This window comes from Cebus imitator, unplaced genomic scaffold (assembly GCF_001604975.1).
Source record: "Cebus imitator isolate Cc_AM_T3 unplaced genomic scaffold, Cebus_imitator-1.0 Scaffold101, whole genome shotgun sequence".
Classification (NCBI taxonomy): Eukaryota; Metazoa; Chordata; class Mammalia; order Primates; family Cebidae; genus Cebus; species Cebus imitator.
In genome coordinates this window covers 688,317-713,981 of record NW_016107416.1, presented here as the reverse complement: position 1 = coordinate 713,981, position 25,665 = coordinate 688,317, and the positions used below count along the sequence as shown (strand labels likewise).

The 25,665-nt window shown below is 58.1% G+C and overlaps 1 protein-coding gene across 4 annotated transcripts in view; it reads right to left on the bottom strand.

Annotated features, from left to right (window-relative positions):
• The window catches only part of CXXC5 (CXXC finger protein 5), a 35,653-nt gene that overhangs the window by 9,656 nt on the left and 332 nt on the right, over nt 1-25,665 (bottom strand). Inside the window, exon 1 of one of the 4 annotated variants that reach the window (XM_017536740.2) lies at nt 25,103-25,659. The exons of 1 other annotated variant lie outside the window; for it this stretch is intronic. The gene's annotated coding sequence lies outside the window, so the exon portion shown is untranslated. Of the gene's footprint in view, nt 1-22,792; nt 22,966-24,934; nt 25,024-25,102; nt 25,660-25,665 lie in introns of those variants that run through there. 2 more of the 4 variants (XM_017536741.2, XM_037741407.1) reach the window with 2 other exon arrangements.

The following is a 25,665-nucleotide window of genomic DNA, read 5'->3' as shown; positions in this document are numbered from 1 at the left end:
GGGGTTTCACCATGTTGGTCAGGCTGGTCTCAAACTCCTGACTTCGTGATCCGCCTGCCTCAGCCTCTCAAAATGCTGGGATTACAGATGTGAGCCACTGTGCCCAGCCTCTCTTTTTTTTTTGAGACAGAGTCTCGCTCTATTGCCCAGGCTGGAGTGCAACGGCACAATCTTGGCTCATTGCAACCTCCGCCTCCCAGGTTCAAGTGATTCTCCTGCCTTAGCCTCCGGAGTAGCTGGAATTACAGGCACCTGCCACCAGGCCTGGCTAATTTGTGTATTTTTAGTAGAGACAGGGTTTCACCATGTTGGTCAAGCTGATCTTTAACTCCCAACCTCAGGTGATCCACTCGCCTCAGCCTCCCAAAGTGCTGGGATTACAGGCATGAGCCACTGCACCCCACCCAGCTGGGCTCTGTTCTCTTTTACAGAGTTTCCCAAAACAGCTGGAGGGGATCAGCCCATTCATGGACAGCAAACACTGAGGCCCCGGGCAGGAAGTATGCTCTGACCTGGGGCTCTGAGGAGATGCCTGGGATGCCTCGGATAAAGACAGGACCTTTCCTCAATAGACATCTCCCTCAGGCCAGGTTCCTTTCCTGGAAGAGTCAAAGGTTCAAGAGGGCCCTTCCTCATTTTTTGACCTTGGCAAAAAACTGGCCTCTGAGCCAGTTTCCCATCTGTCACATGGGACCATAGCTAACAGATATGGGGCTCTTCCTATGTGCCACACTATCCATGCTTTATCTCATGTAATCCTTCTACCCAACCTCTGAAGGAAGTTCTACTATTGCCCCATTTAGAGCAGGCAATTTGATAAGCAGGTGTGATGACGCCCTGCTTATCTGGGATCCCTGAATCTTGCAGTAAACATTTCCCAATGTGGTGATGTCTGAGCTGACACCAATCAGAAATCAGGGCCCACATACCTGCTCAGGGCCTCCCTCCTGGTGAGCCTCACCATGGGACAAGCCAGGGAAGGCTAGCCCAGGGATGCAAAAGCCAAGAAATCAGAGATGGGGCACTGTCCTTCTGAGACTCCTGTGTGGGGTGTGTTTGTGTGTCTGGAGTAGGGGAAGGGATATGTCCACAGGACTGGCTAGAAAACTGGAGTCCTGAGGTCTAGGTTTGTGGCTCCACCCTGTCGTCCCTCCCTGACTGTTGACTTTGACCAAGCTCTTTCCCCCACTAAGCCTCAGTTTCCCATTTGTAAAATGGAGAATGGCTTGCTCCTCATCCCAAACTACTGCAGAAGTCAGGATCCCAAGGCATACATGGGGAAAGAGATAGAGATACAGGGGGAAAAAAAAGATTGCAGAGAGTGATCTCCTCCACCCTCCAAATCTCAGGAGAAAGGCCCCGGAGGCCTCGATCTATCACTGATATAATCTCTGGTAGGAAACTGATTTGAGAGAAGGGTTTTAAGCAGGGTGCAGGGTTGAGACTGAGCCCTGGAAGAGGTGAGACCTATCGGGGCAAGGAGCATCCAGTACTCACTGTCTGCCAGGCACTGTGCTAAGCATTTCACAAGCATTTTCTTACCGGATTCTACTACAACTATTATCACTTATTTTACAGATGAGGCAGCTGAGGCTCAGGGACATCAAGTCGCCTGCCTAAGGTCACGAGGTCAGTAAGTGGCAGAGCCAGGATTTAAACCGAGGTCTGTGAGACTCCAGGGCCTGGCACTCCAACCCTGGCCGAGGGCTCCGCAGCACATGAAGGTTAGCCTTCAGCTGCAGGGTAAGGTCCAGCTCAGCTCTCCGCCTGGGGAAATCCCCTAGGTCTCCTTTGGGTCCTGCAGGATGGTTCTTGGGGCCCTGTTGCAGAGAAGTCTGCAGTTTTACCCCAAGGCCCAGGAAAAGACGGGGAAGGGGCTGCGGGTGGGCCAGACGGGCCAGGTTGGGCCAGAGCTCCGGGCATTCCGGCAGCCTCCGCAGGAAGCAGAACGGGACGGAAACCGGCTCCTGCCTCCTCCCCCAGAATCCTGTGGGCAGCCCAGCCGGCCGCACAGAGGCCCTCTTTGTGCCTGCCCCAACCCGCCACCCGCGGCTGGCCCAGGGTTTTGAGTTTCCTGGGGGGTGGGGGCTCAGCCACTGCTAAGCCTCCAGCTAGCTCCCCTCCTGGGGGCAGCCACAGCAGTCCACAGCTGGAGGAGGAAGAGGGGATGGCCAGGGCCACTCTAGAGACCCTGGTGGCCTGGAGTCTGCCTGCCCACATCCCATTCCCCGAACATTTACACACCCAAATCAGGGGCGGGAGGTGGGAAGAGGGACCCAGAGACAGAGCTGAGGTCACCCCCCAGAGTCTGCCTCTGCCAGCAGCCAACAAGCCCATGACACACCTGGAAGCCCCCCCATCCCACCCATCCTGGCGCTCTTGGGCCTAGAGTGGTGCACATAGTGAAGCTGGGCAGTGGCCCGGATGGTTCATGTCAAACCATTTCCCACTCTCTGAGGCTCTCCAGACACACAGGGCTCAGCAAGCAGAGGCCTCAAGCTCACTTCTCAGTATTTCAGGGGACAAAAGCCTTTCGGGTGGCATAACTGCCCAAGGACACTGGGCACCAGGGAGTGAGCTCAGGGTTGGGTGTGTATGGTGAAGAGAGCACTGCATACAGTGTGATTACACGTGTCTACCCAGGAGATGTGTGGCACAACTGTGTGTGCGTGTGTCTGGTAGCCTGTGAGTACGCCCAGTTGAGTGTGTCGTCTCAGTTGTCACCCTCTACAGACCACAGCACTGAGGCATACACGGGGCTCATGTACCAGTGCTGGCAGAGATCTTTGACCCTGTGACCTCCCCAAGTGTAAAGTGGAGGCGAGTGCGACCCACGTCTGTGAATGTACACATATGCCCAAGTGTGTGTATGCCAGGACAGTGGGTTACGCGGTGAGATGATCTTTGTGGGGTCTTCTGGTCTGTACATATCAACATATCTTTGCCGCATGAATGCCACGTGTACATTTGCGTGCACTGTGAGTTGTGTCAGGAGCTCTGGGCTGTATGTAAGTCTGGGGCCCTACTGGAACGGGGATGGTGTAGGCAGGAACTGATGCCAGCTGCTGGGGACTCTATGGAAACAGGAAGCTGCCCACAGGTGCACCTGGGCTGTGGTGGGGGCTGGGCTCCATCCAGGTTCAGTTTGTGCCCCTGAGAAACCAACCCAGGGTTCCATTAGCGGAGATAGGGGGACTCCTGTCTTGTCTGCTGTTCAAGGTCCAACAGCTCTGGCCAGTGTCTACCCGCCTGCCTGGCCTGAGCGTGGAAAAACTGGAAAACAAAAGCCCCCAGACCGCAGGCCCTCCCTGCAGAGGCTTGGGGGAGGCAGGCGAGAGGCGGGAGGCTGAGGGGGAGGGAGGGAGGTGTCGCCGCGGCCCCGCCGCAGCCCCGGAACACAAAAATAATGAGGCGAGAGGGGCCATGGGGCCAAGCCGGCTGGTTCCGGAGTCGCTATCTGACCTTGACAGATGCCACAGCTGGGCGCCTGGAGAGGAGCCGCCGCCACAGTGCTGCAGAACCCCCCAGCACCTCCCCCAGGCCAGGGTCGATGGAGGCTCAGGCTGGCCCCAGCCACAGGCAGCCACCCCATGAGGTGGGAGCCAGGAGACCTCGGAGCACCTCCCAGTAGGGGGGCTGGGGCTGGGGTGGGGGGTTCTGGAGGCAAGGGAGTGGGAGCAGGGCCACCGCAGGGCATGGGAGGCAGCAGCGGGGTCTCCTGAGGGTGCCCCCGCCCTCAGGTAAGGCTACATGTGTGAGAAGCACACAGCGGTTGTCATTGTGTGTGTGTAGCTTGGCTGTGGGGCTATGTGTGGAGAAGGGAAGTGTGAGCATGACAAAGGTTGTACTTGTGTGCGTGTGTCCTTGGGGTCACACAAGGCTGGGAAGACAGGTTAATGTCCCTGAAATGGATGTGGCCACGTCACTCGGTGTGGGCACAGATCACTCCCCAAACTCATTTAGAGCCACAGCTGTCCTGGCGGGTGCAAGCCATGCTGGGTCTAGGGGTGGGGTGGGAGACAAAGAGAGCCACCAGTCCTGCCCTTGCAGATGGGGGAGAAGTGACCCTCCGGCCCTCCCTGATCCACCTTCTCTCCCACTGTGGTGGTGGTCCCAGGCACTCAGTGATGGGCACAGGGCTGGGCACCGCCACTCTAGGGACATCAGCCAGGGGCTGGGGTGTGAGTTGCAGGAGTGGATGCTGGGCTGGAGGTGGATTAGCAATTCCGAGCACTGGCTGCATAATTAAAAAATCATTACGGCAGGCGGGCAGAGCTGAGTGTGAGCTCACGCTCAGAGCGGGCGGGGACACTGCCATGGCGCTCCCCCTCCCACTGCTTCCCCGAGGAAAAATCCCACCTGCTAATATAATTATGGAAAAACACAAGCACGGAAATTTGGTTTCAGCAAACAACGTGCCTGAGTGCCCAGGGCCTGCCTGGCTCTCAGCACAGCAAACAGGCTGGCCACTGGCACCCAGGGCTCATGGCAGTGAGGCAGGCCCTGCTGGGTCCCAACGTTGCCTCCACCCGCTCAGCAGCCCCCCAAGAGAGGAGACTGGGAGGGGTACACAAAGCCCAGCTCCCTAAATCCCAAATCCAGGAGAAAATGGGCTGGTCCTGATGGTTTACATATGGGGAAACTGAGGCTAAGGAATCTACATAAGGTCACTGTGTGTGTGGGAAAGCCAAGAGGAACTGGATCCCTGCTCAGTGCAACACCTTGGGGTCTCAACACCCCCTGCCGACTCCGCCATCAGTCATCCTCCAGCTCTCTCCACTCCGCCTGGGAAAAGCATCTCTCTCCCCCAGACTGAAGGGGCCTCCAAGCCAGGTACCCCGGCATGGCCCAGAGCCTACCCAGACCTGCACGCCTCAATGGGGTTCAGGGACAGGGCGTCCTGGGCTCGTCTGGGTTAAGCCAAGCGAGCAGAGCTGGCTCCCGCCCCGAGAAACGCGGCCAGCTCTGGGGCACAGGCCCCAGAACGGCAGGAGCAGCCGCCATCACCTCGAGCCTGGAGCGGGCAGCGGGCCTGGAGCGGGCAGTGGGCGGCGCGGGAGGGAGCCGGGCCTAATTAGTCGGCCTGGGACCCGGGCGGGCGCCGGGGCGGCAGACTCGGCCGCCAGAGCCGTGCAGGCACGTCCGCGTCCGGCTGGGAGGCGGCAGGGAGCCGGGAGGCGCCCTGAGCCGCGGCGGGACGGGAGGCCTGGGAAGGCCTGGGCCAAGGAGATTCCGCACCGAGAAGGCCGGCCTCCCCTCATTCCTCGGTGCCACCAGGAGCAGCAATTAGAGGCTTTCAAAGTTTGTCCTTAATTGGTTTCATTTTTGCCTCATAAATGATTCATGGCCCCAGAGGTCTGGGAGGCGGAGGGAGTGGCAGGGGAAATTTGGGGAGGCTTTTGCCTGGGGCCAGGCCCCCTACCTGAGGCTGCGGAGGGGGCTGCAGCCCCAGTCCAGGAATGGATGAGAGGGGCTGGGAAGCCTTGGGCAGGTGGGACCCTGCAGCAAAAATTAAAACCCAGGCCCTCTCCTTGGAGCGCTGACTAATTAGGAACTGCAACTTTTTTTCGGCACACCAGAGCTCTGCATCCAGGCCTGGAGCCACCACAGCTGCTGGGGCCCTGGGAGCATGAATAATAATGTGATGATAACAAAATAACAGTGTCAGTAGTAATAACCAGGAGGCCGCCGAGGAGAACATATGTGTGATCTCTTCCAGCCACCCTGCTCCCCCAACAACAGAGGTACTAGGATCCCTGTTTTACAGATGAAGAAACTGAGGCTGGAAGGCCTGCCTCTGACCCTGTCTGATGCCACAACCCTTTACCTCCCAACCCCCTAAGCTCTCAAGAGCACAGACTGACTATTCACCCTCCAGGAATACTGCCAGCCAGGAGGGTCAAGAGCTGCAGGGTCTAAGGAAGCCTGGGAATGGTCCTGAGGTCTGAAGGAAGGCCCCAAGCAGGCAGCATCGGCCCCATACCTACCTGAGCCAGGCTGGCTCTGCCTCAACAGGCTGTGTGACCTTGCAGGGCCTTAACTGACCCATCTGTAAAACAGGAGCACAGGAGCCCTATACTGCCCCCCCCCCCCAATGAGCTAACCCAGTGCTGGGCACTAGGTAGACAGGAGATATCATGGACCCCATGGTCAGGGAGCTCCCAGTTGAGGGACACACACAGAAGGGTTTAACAAAGTCTGTGCAGAGAACCCTGAGAGCTCAGTCAATGGGCAAAGTGCTGGGGAGCAGTATCCAGAGGGCTTCTTGGAGGAGGTGAGGTAGGAAGTGGAAATGCCTCTCCTCTGACCCCATAACCAGCCCACACAGAATGCTGAGGGAGCGGGTGTAGCCCACTTAAACCCAAGACTGGGGTTGGACCTTGAAGAAACCCAGAACTACAGACCACATCAGAGTGACAGGGATGCAAGGTGCCCAGCTCAGGCTGCCCATGACGCTCCCTGAACAGCTATGTGAGGTGAGGCCTACTAACCTGAGCAGGGCACACTTGGCCCCTGGAAACCCTGGATGTTTCCACTCCGGGAACACACAAGTCCTGGGGTCAATGCTGGGTGCACTGACTCCCTCGGAGCAGGCCCCAGGGGTCTCGCAAATATCATCTCCTCTTGGATCCTTCAATTCCTCTGACACATGCACCAGGCTCCCCTCTAGAAACCCACTGGTCCTCAGGCCCCAGCCACAGCACAGTCCTGGTCAGCTCACTGCTCTCCCACCTAGCACGCCTCCACTGGGCAGCGAAGCAGCCCACACCAGGGCCAGCACCACTTGGAGTGGTTATACATCCCCGAACCTCTCCACAGCTCTCTGAAAGGAATCTACAATCATCCCCATTTCCTGGATGAGGAAAATGAGGCTTAGAGAACCTAAGGGACCTGCCCAAGGCCACACAGCTCAGGACACCCATGTTCCTCATCTCGCTGGCCTCTTTGTGGGTCGGTATCCCTGACCTGTCACAAGCCTGGCCACTTCTTGCCCCAGCCCTGACCCTTCTCCTGTCTGGACAAAGACCACACCAAAACCCATGCTTCTCCAGAAACTAGGACTTGGTCTGGCAGAGGCTTGTGGTCAGAAACCCTACACGGGGTCCAGAAAGTAGTGGGGGTCTCTGTGTATCCTGAGACCCCTGGGGCATGGGGGTCTTCTGAGGCTCAGATGGGGTAGTAGGGAAAGCTCCCACAGGCACACACAGGGATGGCGGTGACAGGGGTGAGGGGCTGGCTGTCTTCTGTGGCTTCATCCCTGGGGAAGAGTCAACTTCAAGGCCCCTATCACCCACACTTGGGAGGAAGCTGCCCATGGGATTCTGAAGCTGGGGCACACGTCCTCTGGGAATGAGACTGAGCTCTACCCATCGCTGCTCCACCCACTGGAGGTTACTGTTGAGGACCGGGGCACGGCCCCCCTCTCCCAACCTCAGTGGCTTCATCTGCACACTGGCCCAATAATGTCCTTTAAGCCCTTTGAAAAAGCCTTTGAGAATAGGTTTAGAGGTTTTTCTTGAGAAAAGGGGTTTGGAAGAACTGGTCTATTTTTGCCCGGGGTCACTGGAGACACTGGAGTCAGTGTACCATAGCAGCTTGACAATGGCTTGTTGAACACACAAACAAGTGGCTGGGTTCTTATCCTCAGCAGGTCTGGTCCACAAACCCTTCCCAGGTGCCCACTCTGGGCCAGGACACTGGTCTACCCTCTGGTCCTCACTGTCCAACCACCTGTCCCACAGCTGCCCAGCCAGGTCACTGGGGTCCCTCTCCGCGGCCTGCCCGGAAGCTACACGTCTCCAGTGGGTCAGCACTAACGTCAGCAAGACTGGCCGGGCGTGGAGCCTGCCACCTCCGGAACTGCCAATTAACTTTTTCAAATTAATTTCCCAAGCAAAATTCCATAATTACATCTGTCTCCATTAGCCCAAGCTGGGCAGGCAAGAGGACCCTGCAATGAGATGGAATGTGGTGTAAGGGGGTGACTATACCAGGCCTGGGACCAGGTCAGAGAGGCCACTGGGGGCTAGGTTTCACCCCAGTTGAGCACTGGCCTGGCATCCTTATGGATGCTATCTGGGAAAGCAGGGGGGCTGAGAGACCAGAGCCCCCCAGCAAGGAGGTGGGGCCTCAGGGAGACCCATGGCCTGCCCAGCTCATCCCACTGTCCCCATCCCCCATCCCGGTGCCCCTAAAACCACAGTGGGTCTTGGCATGGCCCAGTAGCAGCACAGGCACCACGAGGCTGAGGAGGCCACGGCTGCAGCGTTCTAATTTCCCAAAGGGGCTGAGATTAATTAGCTCACACACAGGCGCAGAGAGGGAGAGGAGAGTGGGAGCAGGAGCAGGCAGCGTCAGGCGAGGAGCTGGCTGGCACTCCCCCTTGCCCGCCCGACAAGCAGTCGGCGGCCTTGACAGCCTGGGTGCTCTGAAGGTCAATGGCCAAGCTGGCTGAGCCAGCAGATTGGCACCGTCTCCTTCCCAGAATCCTCAAGACCAAGGGTGGGGGACAGTGACCAGGAGGATAGTCTGGAGGGAAAGCCTCCGTTATCACCACGATCTATTGGTTCTGTGCCAGGTGCTCTGTCCACACCATCTTGTTTGATGCTCACAGCAACTCACAGAGGTTGGCACAGTGGTTCTCCCATTTCTCAGATGAGAACACTGAGGCTCAGAGCTGAGTGGGGCACTGGTGTGGTCAAGGTCAAGTGTGAACGGTGAAGGTGACGCTGAAATGCAGGCTGGCCCAACTCTAGAGCCCACCCTGCTTCCACTGGACCCCCGTGTGGATGTAAGGGCTGCAGGAGCTCTGGGCCTGGGAGACTGGAACACCAGTCACAGAGCTCCTGAGCATGTCTGTCTGTGGGGAATGGACTTACCCCGCCTCAAAGAGTGTGCAGGCCAGACTTGCACAGTCATTTCACAGGTGAAGAAACTGAGACCAGAAAGGGGAAGTGATCTGAGGCTGGGACCAGCCTCTAGTAAAGACAACTCGACTCAGTGACCTTTAGCGAGCCCTGACCCAGGGCCATGCAGCACCTGGTGCTGAGTGGCACACGGACCATGGGATGGGGGGAGTCATTGTGGCTATGTCCTCGTGTACCAAGGAGGAAGTGCCAGCTCAAGGGCACTTGCTCAACTACTCCCTGCAGGGTGCCCAGGAGAGAGAAATGGAGCCCCTAGGGAGGGGTGGGGGAGGTGCGCCTGACCAGGCCCCAGGCAGCTTCCACAGGCCTAAACGTGGAGTTTCCCAGAACCTGTCTGCAGGAAGAACCCAGAAACCCCAAGCGGCATCCATCTGCTCCCCAGGGGATCCCCCACCCACCAACCACCCCCTCCCCTGGGGTTAAGGGATTAGCAGTTCCAAGGCTCTTAGGTTCAAACCTGGGAAGTGCCTTAAGAGAGCAGAGGGCCCTAGGGCAGTTAAGGGGCTGGCCATGGGGGAGGAGCTGGCCCAACTAGGAACACTCCGAATCCTGTGTGTGGGTGAGGGGAGCCCCTCATCTCAGAGATAGGCTCAAGCCATGCCAGGGTCCAGGTGGGCCTTGGAGTCAGGATTTCTCTCCTAGCTCTGCAGTCTCCAGCCTAGGTAACCTCAGACAGGTTGCTGACCCTCAGCTGAGCCCAACCCCTAGTCTGTGAAGAGCAGCCACTGACAACCCCACCCTCATCAGGTCCTGGAGAGGACCTATGTGAAGGGGTCAGTGTAGGGTCCACATGCAGTAGGTGCTCAACTAACTAGAGCTGTGTTATTGTTTTTACCGTCATCATCTGCCAGCATAAGCGTGAACGTCACGGACAAGTGAGGCCAGGCGTGTTGGGTAACCCAGGTCATGGCCCTGGTTCTCTCTCATCATTTGCTTTTGAGCTCTGAGCCAATCCCTCATGCCTCAGTTTCCCTAACCCCAAATACAGAGCATTCCCCCTCTAGCCTGCAGGACCTCAGGAGAGATGGGCATTTGGTAGGAGCCTGAAGGTTACAACGTGGGTAACACCATGCTGACCAGGCTTGCATCTCCTCTTTGCTCAAAAGAAGGCCTACCCACACTTCCACACAGCCTTTCCTCCTACCTCTGTGGCCTCAGCCCTGCCTGCTCACGTCAGCTCTTCTTAGATGGGACAGCCCTGCCACAAAGGCACATGCCAAGGCCTCTCTCCACCCTGCAAAGGCTCCATTTGCCAGCTGGAAGTCCTTGCTCAAGTCTAACTTGTAGCCTTGCTGTGTGAGTGTAGGGGATGGGAGACAGAGAAAGCCTTGAAACTACAGTTGGCTTTCTCTATTCCCTCTGATATTAGGAAGCCTCCAGGATTTTCCAGCCAAGGACCATGGATTCTTCTGCCCTGAGTCCAACCCATTCCCATCCCTCCCCCAACCCCTGGCCCCCAGCTCAGCCTCTTCACTCGGGTACCTCATCAACCCCATCTGAGAACAGCCCTAAAGAAGGCTAAATCCAAGCCATTCTAATTGAGGAGCCTTTGTTGTGGGATGCCACCCCCAGAAAAATGCCAGCTTTACTGGAGCAGGTGGAGGGCCACTCATTATGTCTCACTGACATAATGAGAACCGATGACAACACACACCACTATCTACTTCAGGTTCTGCCGCTTTGGGACAGAGATGAGAGTCATACCGATCTCACAGGTGACAAACACGAGGTCAGAGAGGTGAGCAGACGCCCATGATTACACAGCAGGCATTGACCAAGCCAGGTGTGGAGCCCAGGCCTGACCAACTTCAGAGTCCTCAGCACAGGGGCGTCCAGTTTCCTGACTGGCCACTGTTGTTTGTGTCCCTCTGGATGCTTGGGTCCCTCTCTCCTCCTTAACCCCAGCCCAGTGTTTCATGGAGACCTGTGTGGCTGGAAGGAGGGAGCCCAGCTGGGCCTAAGTCCTCATAGCCACATGCCCTTTGACCACTGCGAGGCAGCCTCGGAACTGCAGGCCCAGAATGACCTGCAGTCTGGGTGTTAGGAAACTGTCCAAAGCCCTTCATGACCATGAAGCCATTCCCATCAGACTCAATTCTCTCATCTCAAAAATGGCTTTTTTGGGCAGTATATGGAAAATGGGGATACTCTCATTTCTTCCCAGTGCAGGGAAGGCAAGCCCCAACCTCAAAGGGGAGGCAAGGCTTAAAAAGTCTCCTCAACTCTCAGCACCCCAGGACTTCCTTATACACAAGCCAGCTCTGTACCCATTTTGCAGGGCTGTAAACTAAGAACCAGGGCCATGGTGAAAATTGAAGTGGGGGCATTGGATAATGAAGGCCTTGGCAACTAGGGACAGAGAGAAGCAGATGTGGGGTAAGCAGGGAAGGTGGGCAGAAAGACTCCTGGGGACAGCCCATTTGATCACGGGTCCCATTCTTCCCCCATCTCTGGCACCCCCCCCAACCTCTCAAGGACCCCATGCCCTGGGGCAGGGAGCCAGCCAGCCACTTGGTGGTCTTGAGGGAATTGACTTTCCCAATACTCCTCTTCTACCCTTTCCTTTTCCCAGCTCCCCTGTATCCCTCCCCCACGTACCCAACCCACTCTGCCTGGGCCAGAGGCCCTGTACTGGAGGGCAGGTGGGTTTAACACTCCCATGCCTGATACTTGGGCCTCCTCCTCAGAGAGGGCAGAGCCAAGTTGGCAACATAAGAAAACCGTCTCCACCTCCCTACCCGCACTTTGCAGAACCCAGTAGACTCAACATGGCTGAAGGCCGAGCCTCTTCTGTGTGAGCCTAAACACGGGTGTCTGGGGCAGCAGAGCCCTGACTGCAGCAGGTGTACCTGTGTGTGCCAGTGCCCTGCCCCAGTCTATGGCATCATCTGGGGGTAAGCTATGGCCTGAGGATGACCAGGCCCCAGCATGCGGAGCCAATGGGATGAGAGTGGCCTCCTGGCAGGGGGCACGCCGTGTGTGCCTGTGTGTGTGCACTCGCCTAGGTACGTGCCAGTGGGTGTGTGCGCCAGAGGCTGGGCTGTGACTAGAACTGGGAGAGTGCCTCTGGAGCGACACATGGGAGCTGTGTGTGCACGGTGCATGTGACCGAGTCTGTACCATGCGTGTCGGCTGGGTGTGCTGAGTCGTGTGGAACTCCGTGTGCTGTGAGTGACTGTTCTAAGTGTGTTCCCCGGGTGTGCCGCGTGTGGGGTGCGTGAGTGTGCACTCTGCCTGCCAGGCCGCAGGGCCTCGTGGGGCTGCCGGGGATGGGGTGACTCACGTCTCCTGAGCTAATCCTGCCGCCTGCCCGCCCAGCTCACCCTGCTCTGCTGGGCTGATGGCCGCCAGCACAAGGGAGGGCGGGGCGGGCAGCCGCGGCGGGGAGGCTGGCTTGATAAATAACCTGCTGCTTCCCCAGGCCTCTAAGAAGGAGAGGCTGCAGCATGGGGAGGAGAGTGAGGGCGGAGGTGGGGGAGGCTGTCCCGGCTCCCCAGGCTCTGGCTGCCCTGGCCCCCTCAGCCCAGGCTGCAGCTCCGGTTCCTGTTTCATCGAAACCTGAGCTGGGAAAAGCCTATCGGGTCATCTTGCCTGTCCCGAGGCCACCAGGCCCAGGCAAGCTGCCCCTCAGGGGACAGGCCCGCAGCCTGGCTGCCCAGCCAGTGAGTGGGTGGGTGGGGGGAGGATATTTCTGTCCAGACTAAATGCAGCTCTGGGCCTCTGTCTGCGTACCCCCCCACCCCAGCAGCTGCTCCCAGAGGCGCCCTGGCTCTGCAGGACTGACTAAATATAGGTCCCCCACCCCGGCAAACCCCCCGTGTTCACCAATTCCCAGCGGCCTCACCCACATGAGGGTAGAGGGAAGGCTGGGGAGCCCACTGTGTGACCTTGGGCCAGTGTAACACCCTCTCTGGGCTCTCAAACTATAAAAAACCAAGGATTACTCAGCTCTGGGTCCTCCCTTGCCTAACGGGTGCTTTTGGAGCATAGACCACAAAGGTGACTGGGGTGGGGTCTTCGCATAAGGAGGTAAGGGCTCAGGTCCCCTCCTCAGAGCAGCCCAAGTGCCTTTAGGCTTATAAACACGGCCCCTCCATCCTGCCCGTTCCTTGCCCAGGCCGGGCAATACCAGGCTCCTCCAATCTGCCCTGGCCGGACCCTGGCCAGGAAACAAGTTGTGCCAGGCTTGTGGTGGAGGGGCAGGAGCATGACAGCTGCTATTTCCTGGAGGCCACAGTCGGGCACAACCCGGATTCCTGCCTGGCTCCACGCTCCACCAGAGCCTCTTCCAGGCTGCGGGCCCGAGACAAGGCGCCCCCTTCCCCGTCTCAGAGCTATTATCAGACCCCACAGGATCATCCCACTCCCCTCCCTCACTGCACTGGCATAGGCGGGAGGAAGGTGCCTGCATGCAGCCCGCCTCTAGGACTAGGGAGAGGTGGTCTCTGCAGGGTCTCTGCCTCTGCGGGAGGCAGCCCCAGCTTCCCTCCTCCTGCCTGCCTGCCCACCCGGCTGCTTCCCCCAGCCCCACACGCACCAAATTCCCCACATGCTTGTCTGTCTCTGACAGCTCGTGCAAATACTTGGCTGCGCGGGCACCCGCTGTTCTGAGCCCGCTGCGCCTGCCTCCTCCCTGCCTTCCCGGGGGGCTCTGCAGACGCAGCCAGGGATGGGAGGGGGCCAGAGCCAAGAAGCTCGGTGGGCAGTGGGGAGAAAGGGAGGGCAGGAAGGACCAGCCTCAATGCAGAAGCACCGCCCCTGGCCCCTGGGACCTAAGGGACCTGGGAGGACACCGTGAGCCAGCCCAGGCGGGGCAGCAGCTGCTGACACCCCCGCTGCCCCCCGACACCCCTGCTGCCCCCCGGAACCTCCCAGGAGGACCTTCCGGAGGCCTCCCACTTGCCTCGGTCGATGAAACAGCATCTGTCACCCCCGAGGCGGCAGCTCAGGACAGGGCGGAGGGCACCACAAGGCCCCTGGGGAAGGCTTTGAAATCTGGATGAGGGCCCAGCCCCTCTTGGCAGTCCCAGCCCCCCAGCACTCCAGCACTCAGAGCATGGGGATGCATTCCAGCCCTCCTGCAAGGTGCGGGGCACACCCGCCCAACTGCCAGCCTTGGGATGTCTCCACTTGGACCAGCTGGGGCCTTATTTGCCCCCACTGCCCTCCTTCTTCCTGCTAGCCTCGTCTCCCTCCCAGGAGACCCGTGGAGGAAACACTTCCTGACAACAGCTGGGATTTTCCGCTGGACACTGCGCCTCCCTGGCCAGCTCCTTACCTCCCCCCACCTCAGTCCTTCCCCAGAGTCACCAAATCACGCCCCCACCTCACGTCTGCAGCAGAGGAATCCTTTCCTCCTGGCTGATCTGCCACTAGCCCCAGCATCCAGGCCCAGCACAGACGCTGAATAAATGACCTCATGGGTAACAGTCTCCATTCTGCAGATGGGTAAACCAAGGTTGGGAGACAGCCCAGAGGGCCAGAGCCAAGCCTCCCCAACTGTGCTCTTCCCGAAAAGGGCCAACTGCAGGTCCCTTTGCCACTCCTTTGCCTCCCACCACATTTTCTGCCTCAGGAGCCAGCTGAGCCCTCCCAGGCTTCTGGAGTAATCAGGATGACTCCAAACAGAACCTCTCGGTGTTCTGGGTTCAGATGCCCAGCTGGGCTGCTCTAGATGATGCTCCCAGCTCTCCCACAGCCCAACAGTGGTCTTGAAAAGAATCCCAAGGTATTGTCTCGGTGACGCTACACCTTGGATAAAGCCTCCTCTCCCCATTGCACAGACGGGGCTGCTGAGGACCCCAAGGGAGGGGGAGCTGCAGGCGGCCATGAGTCAGAGGGGGAGCTGGGAAGCCGCCCGGCCCTGCCGGCTGTTGCTGGAAGCAACAGCCTACATTTCCTCCTCATGCTGGTGCCTCGGGAAGTGTGGGCAGCGGGCGGGCGGGCACCGCCGAGAGGACCCCTCCTGTGCCTGTGGGCCAAACGCATCCCCTCGCTGCCTGACTGGGCCCACAGCCTACTCTCCACGGTGGCTAGAGCTCCAGAGAGAGGCAGGCTAGAGGCAGAACAGGTATTTCTGTCCCAGGTATGGGCTCATGTCACCTGAGAGCACCAGGCCCTGTGACCTCAGGGCAGCCTCACCCCCAGAGCTTCAGTGCCCCCTAGCATCAAACAAGGAGGCTGAAACATGACCATCTACACTTCCTTCCACAAGCAAAATCCATGGTTCTGTGACTAAAATCCCAACAAGAATCCTGACTTGAAAAATGTCTCCATTCCAAGCATTCTGATTCTAGACTCCCATGACCAAGAAATTCTAGGCTACCACGATCTGACACCCCCAGGAAGAAAGGGGGCCAGGCCCACTTCTGCCTATTGCTATGAGCCCAGCTAACTAATTTTCCATCTAGCTCTGGAGATGGGGCAGGCAGGAGAGGGGCTGGGTCTCTCCCATCAGAGTCAGCAGGAACTGGCAAGAAGCAGTGGGGGCCCCTGGCCTGGCGAGGAGCTGGTCTAGTCCTAGAGGACAGGCCACCTCCTTCTGGCACAAACAGCCACTAATGCCACAGATGTCAGGAAGTCAGCCTGAACCAGAACGAGAGTGGGTGGCGGGGGGTTTGCATGCCTGCACCCCATCCTGCGGCTAGGAGGGAGTGAGGGCATGTGGGCGTCAGGTCAGAGCTGGTCTCTCTGCTTCTCAGGTTCCAAGCCAAGCTCCACGCTTTATCTTCCTGTCTTCACCACCCACTGCTTCCTCCTTCCCGCCACAGTCCCCTCACCCCCTGGGCCAGTCCCAGCCCAGGCCAGCCGGCAGCCAGCCAGGGCAAAAGCTCCCAAGCCCATCTGACAGATGGAAAAATTGTGGTCCACGAAGAAGACAGGATTGCCCCACTGACTTGGCCCAGCAGCCTATTGCTCTCTGGCCACATCTCTCTGCCCTGTCCCCCACCTTGCTTCCCAGAGTCCTTCACAGGGTCAGTGGATCTCCACATGCCAGCCTGTCCACCAGCACACACCCTATCCCAGGGTCCCCTGACAGTACTCATCGTCACCACCAGTCATCCAGTCATTCACTAATTCATTTTTATCCACCCAACTAGCCTATCAGCTCATCTCCCCACCACGTGCGGCCCATTGCCAAGGGTTATGGGGGCCTCAAGGAGGAAAAGGCAAGACCTGTGCCCAGCAAGCATTGAAGGAATCCCTTTTGTGTGCCAGGTAGTGTGGAAGGTGCAGGAAACAGCACACACAGGCCAACAGCCTATCAAGGGCTCTGCCAGGACTCAATCATCCTAGGCAGTGGCAAGCCACAAACTCCCGAGGCCTCAGTTTCCTCATCTGTAATATGGGGATGCTAACAACAGGCATCTGTCCCAGGTATTGGCTCAAGTCACCTGAGGCTATTGTGGGAATTAAAGGAGGTGAAAACCAGAAAGCTGTTCACATGGTACCTACCCCAGAAAGAACTTTTGTTGAGCTACTCCTAACCAATGGTTTGTTACAATCTATTATAACAATAGCAGTAATAGGCCAGGCATGGTGGCTCACGCCTGTAATCCCAGCACATTGGGAGGCCAAGGCAGGTGAGTCACTTGAGGTCAAGAGTTAGAGACCAGCCTGGCCAACATGGAGAAACCCTCGGTCTCTATTAAACCTTTAGTCTCTAGTAAAAATACAAAAAAAAAAAAAAAAAAAAAAAAAAAAAAACAAAAAAAAAAAAAAAAAAAAAAAAAAAAAAAAAAAACCACACACAATAGCAGTAATGGTTGGGGGCTGCAACTGATTACAGCAGCTAAAGTTCTTCAGACACTTATTTGGTTCCAGGCACCGGGGGTACAAGAAGGAATCACTGCCATATCCCAATTGCAAGGCTGGCAAGGAGCAGGCTCAAAAAGCCCCAGTAAGCATCTGATGAATGAGGGGATCAATGACAGGAGGCATGCCCCTGCCTCCAAGGAAGGTATAAGCCAGCATGTTTTCATGTGTGAGGGTGTCTTTCTGCACACACACGTGTGTATATAAGCACTTAAGTGTGTTACACGTACATATGTGTGCCTGTGTGAGGGACCTGAGGGTCCAGTGATGCCAGGGGCACCGCCACTCAAGCCCACTCAGACCCCCACCTGATGCCACCCTGCCAGTGATCAGAGCAGCGCTGAGGGGACTGGGGCAAGAGCAGGGGCCAGGCCCATGGAGAGAGGCCTGGAAAGGCACTTTGCATAGTTCTGGCCATCGGATTACAGGCCCAGCCTAGACCCTGCTTGGGGGTGCTGCTAAGTGTTTACCCACAGGCCCCCAGGCCCCCTCTGCCTGAACATTATGCCCATACTGGCATGAAACACAAGTGTTCCTGCTGGCAGGCTGGGCACGTCTGAGGAGGTCAGAAAAGGTCACAGGCGAGGGAGGGAGAGGTGGGCCCAAGGGCCATGTGGGGTCTGCCAGACAGGGGAGGGCGGGTACAGGGCTCCCCCGGGGCCACCAGGCAGGCCTGGCTCTGCCCTGCTGGGGCCGGCAGCTGGAGGGGAGTAAATATAGCTGGGGCGTCCCGGCCACATTCCTGGGAGGCCAGCGAGGCCCGCCTGCCCGCTGCTCTAAGCAGAGCGCAGCAGCCAGGGCGCAGCAGCCAGGGCCCAGAGCTGCCACTGCCCTCTTCCCAAACAAACAGAAAAATAAATAAAACCAGCTCTCACGGCCGGCACAGCTTGGGGGGAGGGGGCAGGAAGGGGTGGATGGGTGTCGGGGGCGGGGGGGGGGGGGACAGGCAGGCGGACCAGTTGCCGCGGTTTCTGTTCCACTGGAAAGGAGGAAGCCAACAAAAGAGAAAAATAGAGGAAAAGGGCAGGGAGTGGTCAGAGATGTCACAGAAGGGGAGAGAATCCCTAAGAGATGAAGGGTGTCACAGGAGAGGTGTGGGGGAGGCAGGTCAGGAGGGACAGGGAAAGTGTCAGGGGCGGGCACAATGGGGGACAGTTAGGAGTAGGCAGAGGCAACCTCTGGGTCAGTAATTCAGTGGCAGGGATGCCCCGGAGGGGTGGCAGGCAGAGACAAAGGGGGTGGTGTGGGCTGGGGCAGGGGCCGGCTTGAAGGGCCATGAAATATTAAAGAGCTAAGGCCAGTGAGTGACAGAGGTCAGAGGAAGCAGGAGACTAGTCAGGGAGCAATGGGGGACCCTGAGGCGGAGGGCTGCCCCACCTCTGGAGGATCTCTCCACCACCTCCATCAAGGCAGACTCCCAGGCTCTGCTGCAATAGAAGGACAGGCTGAGGGTGGGAGGGGCCATGGGGATTAGTGATGGCAGGGAGACCTCTGCAGTTCCCTCTTCCCTCGGGCTGATCTGGGGACAGCCCGCCTTCCAGAGCTGCCAGCCACCCTATCAAGAAAGCCAGGAGGCCTGTCAGCACAGCCGCTGCCACGGCACCTCCTGGGGAAGGAGCAGGAGACATCTAGCTTCTCTTTCCCAGGAAAAATTAGCTAAGCCACCGCTTTCCACAGAGACCTGCAGGGAGGAAAGGCTGGGCCTCATAGCTCAGCTGAGCCAGCAGGTCACCCCCCAGCCCTCCCACCCCACCCCTGCCTGGCCCCATTACTAGCTTCACAACCTTGGTCAGTCCCCTTGTCCCTGAGCCTGTGTCTTCGCCAGCCCCCTACCCCCAGGCTTGGTATGAAGAAAAGGAAGAAGGCAAATAACACATTGAAAACATACTGAGGCCAAGCATCTGCATACATCCTCCCAGAGAAGGCTACCATGGGCCCCATGGGGTCTGTCCTATTATCAGTCCCATTTTACAGATGGGAAAGAGAGAGTCAGCCAAGTGATGCACCCAGGGTCACACACCTGGTGATCAGCCGAATGAAGACAGACCTGCTAGGTATGAGCCACATGTTCTTTGCTTAGGATTCATGGGGCATGTGCATTCCTTGTCTCTATAAAAGCCAATGTCTACTGAATACAGATTGCAGGTGAGCACCTCCCCCAACCAGGCACTATGCAGCCATCTGTGTCCATCTGAAAATGACCTTGAGAGGCAGGCATTCTCTTACTGTCCAATTTCAGAGATTAGGAAACTGAGATTTGTAGAGATAACACAACTGACCCAAATGTCATACATTCAGCTAGGCAGTGACATGGCCAGGATTCGGAGTCAGTTCCGATGGGCTCTAGAGCCACTGCTCATCCATACCTGTCTGGGTGGGGTTAGGAGGACCCGACAGTAGTAGAGCTCAGTGGTTCAGTGGCTTGACAAGGAACACCCAGAAAAGGCCAGAAACAAGGTCACAACTGCTGTGGGGTTGAGGAGATGGCAGCTGCTTTGGAGGGGGCAGAGCCTGCAGGAGCCCCAGGTGAGGGCACAAACTAGGAGCCTGGCTAGAGTGATCTGCTTGGGTTTCTACCCAGAGCCCCTGTACCAGGTACCAGCAGCCCTGCCCCAGTGTAAGGATACTGAGGCTGACCCAAAAAGGGTCAGTGGAGCCCCATCTTGTTGGTCCCCAGGGTTCTAACCTGTGTTCCAAGGCCAGTGTGCCTGGAACTAATCACCTCTTCAGAGGCCCTAGTGCTGTGGAAGGGGGGCAGGATCCCCTCCCTCTCTCCCAGGCCCTGTGAGCCCAGAGGGAGGCCAGCATCAGAGGCAGGAAATGAAGAAGAATTTGCGATCTAATTGAGCTGGCGGGGGATTAGGCGGCAGAATGCAATTACAGGGGCTGGAGCGGGGCCAGGGGGCACTGACACCCCAAGATGTGGTCTGGCCCAGGTGACTGGGCCCAGCCAGTCTCTGGCCAGAGACACTAGACTTGGGGTTGGGAGGATGGGTACAGGCAAAGGTTGGGACCAGACAGCTTCTCAGCCTACAGAGGACTGCAGGGTTCCAGCTCCACATGATACCCAGAAGCAAGAAGTTTTCCTGGGAATCGTCCCCCAGGGAATGAGCCTATGGACTCTCATATGGGGAGCAGGCAGCCAGACATGCACGCTCTCACAGGCTCCGCTCATACATGTTCAAGCATGTGCTCACACTCCTAGGTGGGCCTGACTTAGCCACATTCACCTGCATCGGGGCAGGCTTCCCAGCCTACAGACACACAGGCTGGCCCTTTGCTGCCACTGGCTCCAACAAATGGTGGGTTGGGGGGAGCACAACCTCCCCTCAAAAAAACCCACCCATGACCTTAAAATCCTTTTATTCCCATAATCACATGTTGCCATCGCCGTGGATACACGCTGTCACCCCGGCCTCAGCCTGTCTCCCTCTGCGGCTTCCAAAACTCCCAGCAGGAAGGCGGACAGGGAGGCTACCCAATTACTGCTGGGGAAAGGGGGGATTATGGGGGTTGCAGAGGGAAGGACTGGGTGGGAAAGGTTCAATTCTACACATACACACTCCATGCTACATATATTCAGGGCCTCAAACAACCAGAGGGAGAGATTCAGTAAGACAGAGATACAGAAAGAAAAAGGAGCCAGGCGCGGTGGCTCAAGCCTGTAATCCCAGCACTTTGGGAGGCCGAGGCAGGTGGATCACGAGGTCAAGAGATCGAGACCATCCTGGTCAACATGGTGAAACCCTGTCTCCACTAAAAATACAAAAAATCAGCTGGGCATGGTGGCACGTGCCTGTAATCCCAGCTACTCAGGAGGCTGAGGCAGGAGAATTGCCTGAACCCAGGAGGCCGAGGTTGTGGTGAGCCGAGATCGCGCCATTGCACTCCAGCCTGGGTAACAAGAGCGAAACTCCGTCTCAAAAGAAAAAAAAAAAAAAAGAAAGAAAGAAACAAAGAAAGATAGCCAGCAGCCACCACAGACAGAGACCACTGTCCATATAGCACAGACACGCCCACTCCCACATTCACAATTCAGACACACTCTATTCAGACCCCCCAGATTTATAAGCATATACAAAGCACACAGATACACACAAATCACTAATACAAACTCTCCAAAATTCCAAGCACACATAACTTACAGGATATATCATTCCTAGATTCACAGGGACATAGCCAATCTTCAGAAATACAATCTCAGCCGGGCGCGGTGGCTCAAGCCTGTAATCCCAGCACTTCGGGAGGCCGAGGCGGGTGAATCACGAGGTCAAGAGATCAAGACCATCCTGGTCAACATGGTGAAACCCCGTCTCTACTAAAAATACAAAAAAAATTAGCTGGGCATGGTGGTGCGTGCCTGTAATCCCAGCTACTCAGGAGGCTGAGGCAGGAGAATTGTCTGAACCCAGGAGGCCATTGCACTCCAGCCTGGGTAACATGAGTGAAACTCCATCTCAAAAAAAAAACAAAAAACAAAAAGAAATACAATCTCAGATTCACAAACACACATGTACACGTGCACCATAGATCCGCACACTTCTAGATCCACAGATATACATGCCCTAATTCATAAATCCATGTATGTTCAGATTCCCACACCCTGAGACATTCAACACAGAGATTCACAGATATAGATACACAACTTAGAGACACACATGTCCTGAGTCATAAGCACACATTACCCAGATTCCCACATCCCAGAGCAACAGACTAGTGCCCACACAGCCTCATCTCTGTCAGCTGACACTGCCTCTGGCTTTAGGGGGCAGGTGGAGGGTTGGAGATTCCTGGGTCTTTGAGGGCGCAGTCCTTTCTCATTGCTCAAATCCAGGAAGGGTGGGCTCAGCGTTGGGGGGAGGTGAGCGGGAAGTAAGAGAAAGCAGAAAAAAACTTTAGTGGGATATTCTTGTTGGGCAGTAGCGCGTGAGTAACGGGGGAGGCTTTTTGTGGTCTGGTGAGTTCCAGCTATGAGTGAGAGTTTAACTATTAATACACTTAATCAAGGACACTACACACACACACACACACACACACACACGCGCGCACACACACACACACACAGAGCCGCGCACGCACACACAGGGCTAGGATGGGACCAGGTGGTGGGGGTAAGAGAGGGAGAGCCCCAGAAAAAAGAAAAGAAGGAAAGCCCCAATCAGGGCCCCAGGGGGCGGGGAAAGGGGGCGGAGCTTCTATCCTGGGCCGGCCTCCAGAGCTGGGGCAGTGATTCATTTGTGCACCACCAGAAGGGTGGGGTTTGATACACAGTAGGTGCTCAATACAAATATACTGGGACAACAAATGAATAACATATCAAGAGCGGGCAATAATAACAGTAATAACAATGTGTGAACCCCCCATCCTTGTTCAATTAGGGCATGCCCCAGAGCATCATGCTTGGGGGAGTTGGTTGGGACTAAATGGTCAAGCCACCAGACAGGGGCTCTAGGAACCCAGGACTGGTTCTGGCTCACCCGTATTCCCTCATTCCTCCACCCTATCCTGCAACCTGGAAAGTCAGCCCAGCCCACATCTCTCTCTCCTCTGAGAGAGACCCCCTCCATTCCAGCCTCCCATAAACAGCAAGGTGCAGTCCTAAAGAAGGCGGGGTTTTTCATTCCCCTAGACTTGTTTCTTTATCCAGATCCACGCCTGCCCCCACACTCCTATGGGTCTCAGTTTCACATGTGCCAAATGGGTAGGAGGCAGGTAGAGCTGGAAAGGGGCAGCAAGAGTTGAGGGTCACAGTGGGAACCCACGGAACAAGGGCCTGTGCTGGCTGGGGCCCTGGATGCAGAATCCTCCCTTCCCCTTCCCCCACCCCAGCCCAGCCCAGCCCAGCCGGGTGGACATTCCAGGTCTCACGTGATAAAGACGAGGCCACTGGCCCTCGGGTAAGTCAACAGGCTCTGTCGTGGGAGAGATAGGAGGCCCCAGCCAGGGTCACCTGCTGAGCGGGGAAAACAGCCAGGACCAGATACACACATAAATAAGACACCAACCCGACAGCCAGCTAGCCAAGGGGTCTGTCTTCTGCAGAGGCTCACCTTGGAAAGGGAGGTGGCATAGAGAGGGAGGCCAAGGCTGACAAGGGGCGTCGCTGGGAGAGACCCAGCTCCTGGGAGGGTGAGGGGTAGGGGGACGCTACCCAAGTTGCGGGGGTTGGCTGGGAACTCTGAGACCAACCTCCGTCAGCTGTTCCCATCTCTTTCCAGGGCAAAAATCAAACCGTCACCCCCTCTCCCTCCTCCCCAAGGAGAGGACAATTTCCGTTCTGGGAGGGGGGTGACAGCTGCAGAGCGGGCCACTCCCCACCCCCCCCCACCCCCCAAGCTCCAGCCTGACTCTCGTTTAGGGAAAATGCTAAATCAACAATACGCAGTTGCGGGTAGGTAGCGCGCCGGCCTGAGTCTCCCGGCACGGCTCTCAGAAAGCGGTTTAGATGGGGGCTTTGGTCTCAGTTCCTGGTTTTCTATAGGCGGTTGGAAACCAAGGCACTAGCGTCTTTCGACCAGGTGAAGCTTAGGCCAGTAGGACCCCCCACAAGACGTCTAATTTAAATACTACCAACTGCAAAGGACAGACGCCCCCCACCCCGCGGTCTGGGGCAGCTGAGGTGGCGCCGGGTGTTCAAATCGCGCTCCAAACAAGTCCGCAGCGACCGCGCTCGCAGCCCCCGCCAGGCGGCCCCAGCGGAAAACTTGAAAGGGACTCTGTTTGCCGGCGGCCCTGGGGCGGCTCCGGCAGGGGCAAGAAATCGCACTCACGCCCCCTCCCCAGCGCTTCCAGAGAAAATGCGGCGGGGGGGGGAGGCAGGGCCCACCACAAATCCAAGGGCTCCAAACAGCGCCTGCGGTGCGAGGAAAGGCAGGGGTCAGGAATCTGGTACGCCGGACACCCCCTTAGCTCCCCCCTCCGAAGACACGACTCTCAGACCACCCAGGGTCCAGGGGGCAAAGTAGGGCGCAGTTGCCAAACCTTCAGACCTCCGTCTCGGGAGACTAGAGGGAGTGGGTCTTTCCGAATGAGTCACTACAGAACCCCCCGCATTTACTGGTGCTTCCTTGCAGCCCGTGGCACCAGCCCAACTCCAAGCACCCCTTCTGATTTCTAGGGGGCAAAAAAGAACAAAAAAAGATCTTGCTCCCACATTACTTGCTTCAGTTCTTCTGACAGGTCCCGGAGGTGGCCCCCCATTTAAAAACCGGGGTCACTCACTTTCCGTCGATCCTACAAATAAACAAAGCCAGGCGCACGCCGCGCTCCCCGCCGGAAAGCAGCCCATCCCGGGCGAGGACAACTTCCCCCAGCCAGAAAATTAACACATTCCTCTCGAGGCGGTTCAACCCCTCACTCCGCTCCGGGGAAGCGAAGGGGAGGGGGCTTGGGCTGAACTTCAGGGGCAAATTTGGGGCCAGAACAGCGTGGCAGGCGCCTGGGACGTCCGCCCCCCACAGTTCCGCAGCTAGAGAAACACCCCCGTTCTCCCTCCCAGGCTCTGCACGCTGCTTGGCCCACGCGGGGCTCTGGAGAGAGCCCAAAGGACTCCCCAAGGCTGGGGAGGGAGGGAGGGAGGGAGAGGCCGCGGGGCACCAGGGGAGATACTTTGATGGAAAAAAAAAGGTCAAACTTCATCAGCCCAGCGGGCACCCCGCGGGCAGCGGGGGCGAGGAGCCGGAGGAGAAATGCAGAAGTGGCCGCCGCCTCTTCCAAGTGGTGGGGGAGGCTCAGCCACGCGTGGTCGAGGACGCCCAGAGCAGTTAACGTCGCCCCTCAACACAGGGCTGCGAGTGGGGTCTGATGGGGGAAGTGCGCGCCAGAGATCTACAAGCAGCCGCCCCCGCAGGCTGAGCGCCAGCCCAACGCCAACAGGCGAGGACCCCGGGCGCCCGCCGCCCCAGCGCCTGCGAGCAGGAGTAGTGGGGGGGCGGCACCCGCAGGGAGCGTCCCAGCCCCACTCCACCGCGCCCAAGCCGCGGTCCCAGACCCTAAAACCCCTCTTTTTGTCTGAACTCAGTGATCTGCGACCGAGCATACTGCGGCTTGAGGAGCCTTGGGTATAGCAGCGGCCACCGAGCAATCACCGGCGCTAGGTTTCGTAGGCTTTGGGGCTTCGCGGCTCATCCTGCGGGCGCCCTCCGCCCCTCCCAAACACGGACCCCTCCTTCCCCGTCCCCGGGTCTCCGCACCTGAACTTCGGGGAACCCGCGCCGCCAAACTTTCCGCCGACTTGCAGCGAACTCCGGCCCCGGCCGCGCACCGAACCCCGGGGGAGGAGAGGGAGGTAGGCGGGGAAGGGGAGGGGGCCGGCCTCTGGGGGGGGGGGGGTCGAGGGAGGGCCGTGGCCCGACACCTACCGACTCTCCGAGTCGTCCAAGCCGCCACCGCCGCCGCCGCCGCGAGGCCGAGGGGGAGGGGCGGGGCGGGGAGCTGCGCTCCGCTCTGGGCACCGCCGCCGCGGTGCGCTCCGCTCCAGCCGCCAGCAGTGCCCGGGTCCGGAGCCTGAGTCGCGCCGCCGCGGCTGGCCCGAGGCGGGGAGGGGGGGGAGCCTGCAGCACCTGCCCCTCCTCCCCCTCCCCGCGGCCCAAATTAAAAAACAACAAAAAGCAACTAATCACCCCCGAGCGGAGCGCGGCGCGGCGGGCGGAGGGTTCAGCGTGCGGCGCCCGGACTCAGCAGGCGGCGCGCATGGCTGGGCGCGGGCTGGGACGCGGGGCCCGGCTTTATGGGGTGAGGCTCTGCCGCTCTTCTCGCTCGGCTCGGGCGCCTGCTCTTGCCGCCAGTGCCGCCTCTGCTGCCGCCGCCTCTACATCCCCGCTCAGGCTCAGCCGCCTCTGCCGCCGCCGCCGCGCGCCCGCCCGGGCAGGAGCTATGAACGCTGCCCGGGGGCTGCCGGCAAAACCCGGACCGGACTCACCGC